Here is a 3,255-nt window from a genome sequence, read left to right on the forward strand (position 1 = left end):
GGGGTGGGGTGGGGTGGGATGGGGTTGGGTGAGGGTGGGGTGGTGGACTGGGGGATACGGTAGGTGGGGTGGGGTGGGATGGGGGATGGGTGGCTAATATTAATGTTCAATTTAATAAGGTCTAGAATCACTGAAGAACACGACTTGGGGTATGTCTGTGAGAGATTTTCTAGACTAACTGCGATGGGAAAACTCCACGTGGACGTGGATGGCCCCAGCCCGTGGGCTGGGTTCTGAACTGAATGAGGAGAGTGAGCTGAGCCTCTGTCTCTCTCTGCTTCCTGACTGTGGGTGTGAGGTAACTTTCTAAGACTGAGGCGGCCATGATGGACTGGACTCCCAAACTGTAAGCCAGAGAAGACCTTCCTCTCTTAAGTTGTCACCGTGAGAAAAGTAGATAATACGGAGGGAGGGAGGAGATGACATCGCATGATGTGAGATGACAGTGACACGACAGACAGGTGGTGGGAGGCCTCGCCTGTGAGGAGCTTAGTTAACGACTAGGACAATGACGTCAATGGCCGCAGCAACAACGGCCTGAAGAGCCACCAGCTCTCGCTTTGTCTGTTGGAATGTTTCCCTTCTTAGGGTTTATTTTACCTTTGGGGCTGTGGTCCTGGGAATCCCAGGGTCTCCCACATGCTAGGCAAACCCTTCACTGTTGAGCTACACTCTCAGCCCTAAACTTTGTTTGTTTTTTTTTTTTTTAAAGGCCAAATCTTTTTTTTTTTTAAGATTTATTTATTTATTATATATGAATACACTGTAGCAGTCTTCAGACACACCAGAAGAGGGCATCAGATCTCATTACAGATGGTTGTGAGCCACCATGTGGTTGCTGGGATTTGAACTCAGGACCTCTGGAAGTGTAGTCAGTGTTCTTAACCACTGAGCCATCTCTCCAGCCCCTTTGTTTGGTTTTTGATTGACACATAAATGACTATCCCTCATGTTAAATGGTTACAGTTTCTTTGCGATGAGAACATTTTAATGATCTCTTTTAGCTATTTTATTCTTTAACTTTCAGGTTTTTTTCTATTTATTATTATAGTGTGTGTGTATGTGTGTCTGTGTGTGTGTGTGTGTGTGTCTGTGTGTGTCTCTGTGTGTGTGTGTCTGTGTGTGTGTTTGTGTGCAGGCATCCTTGTGCCACAGCACACAGGAGCAGCTGAAGGATAACTTTCAGAACTAGTTCTCTGCCCACCCCGTGGACTTTAGAGATCGGAGACAGGTCCCTGGGCTTGGACATTTCTACCTACTGAACCATCTTGTCTGCCCTCTTCCAGCTGTTTAAAAGTACATTGTTTAAAATATATTCTTAACTTTGGGGCTGGGGCTATAGCTCAACTGGTAGAGAAGCTGCTGGGGTTCGATCCTTGGAGCTGCATAAGCCCAGCATGATGGCACACGCCTTTAACCCCAGCACTCAAGAGGGAGAGGCAGGAGGATGACTGTGAGATTAAGGCCAGCAGGTCTACAGAGTGAGATCCAGGCCATCCAGGGCTACAGGAAAAAAAAAAAAAAAAAAAAAAAAAAAACCTGTCTCAAAACAAAAACAAACAAAGAAACAAGCAAGCAAACCCAGGAGTTGAAGAGCAGCCCAGGCTGTGTAAGACATCATCTCAAACAGATAAACAAAAGCTCTCTGAAGCCATGTGTTAACAGAGCCCCAGAACGTTTGCCTTCTGTGGTCAGCTTGTGCTGTGGTTAGCTCCTTGATGCTCAGCATCGCCTGCTTTCTCACCTCACCCCACCCCACCCTGTGCTGTTCACTCCGTAGCTCTGTGAGCCTGACTCTTAGATCTCACATATAATCAAGACCATGTGAGAGGCACTCCTCTGGGCTTGGCTTATTCACTGAGTAAGACTCATCTGTCCATGTCGCAGTTGACAGAACTTTCCAGCAAAAACACCCGTGTTGTGAACACAAAGCAGACTCTGGTTTTTTGGGTTTGTTAGTTTTTGGAGGTTGGTTTGTTTTGTTTTTGTCAGCCTGAGGTTTTTTGTTTGTTTGGTTGGTTGGTTGGTTGGTTGGTTTTTTTTTTTAAGGTTTTTTCGAGGCAGGGTTTCTCTGTGTAGCCCTGGCTGTCCTGGAACTCACTCTGTAGACCAGGCTAGCCTCGAACTCAGAAATCCACCTGCCTCTGCCTCCCAAGTGCTGAGATTAAAGGCGTGCACCACCACCGCCCAGCTCAGCTAGAGTTTTTATTTTTATTTTTGTTTCTTGTTTTGTTTTGAGATAGAGAGAATATGAAGTTGGGTTGGTTGGGAGGAGTTGAAGAGGCAAAGGATAGGATCAAAATGCATTTTTGGGAAATGTTTTTAATGTAAATAAATGCCGGGAAGCGGTGGCACATGCCTTTAATCCCAGCACTTGGGAGGCAGAGGCAGGTGGATTTCTGAGTTCGAGGCCAGCCTGGTCTACAGAGTGAGTTCCAGGACAGCCAAGGCTACACAGAGAAACCTGGTCTCTAAAAACCAAATAAATAAATAAATAAATAAATAAATAAATAAATGTAAATGAATGAAGTGTGTGTGTGTTGCGTACATGCTTGCACGTATGTGTGTGCATTACATGGAGGCCTGAAGCTGACATCAAGTGTCTTCCTCAGTTACTCTCCGTTTTTATTTCCCTGAGGCATGGTCTCTTGAGGCACAGTCTCTTGCTGAGCCTGGAGTGCACCAGTTGTGAGCACTAGTCAGCTCACAAGTTTGCCCATGGAATATTTCATCTCTGCCTCCCAAACTGTGGGACCATAGGTAGCCACCATGTCTGCCAGACTTTTAGATGGTTCTGAAGATCTAAACTCTTATGCTTGTGCTTATAGTGCTTTGTCCAACAAAGCATCTCCCCAGCCACTGAAAACACATTTAAAGCAATTCATCAATCTAAGGAAAAAGAAATATTTACAATGATAATCAGTGGATGAGAGAAACAAAATGAAAGATAAGGACATAGACTAGTGCACATGAGATATGCACACCAACTACTCTATCCGGGTGACTCACGGAGTCTCCATAGGAACACAGGGAGGCAAGTCCTGTCTGGGCCAGCTCCATAGCTGAGAGGACTCAGAGCAGCAGAAAGCAGTACCTACGATACAATTGCCAAGAACCAGCATTGGCTTGGTTGGGGGTCCTGAGGAAGGGATGTTTGAGAACAGTAGACAAAACAATATGAAGTCAGTGATGGGTGCAAGCTGACAGCTCTGTGTTCTGCTTTAGATAACTCTTAAACAGCTCTCTGGGAAGCTC

Source organism: Grammomys surdaster, unplaced genomic scaffold, assembly GCF_004785775.1.
Source record: "Grammomys surdaster isolate TR1022 unplaced genomic scaffold, NIH_TR_1.0 126313, whole genome shotgun sequence".
Taxonomy (NCBI): Eukaryota; Metazoa; Chordata; class Mammalia; order Rodentia; family Muridae; genus Grammomys; species Grammomys surdaster.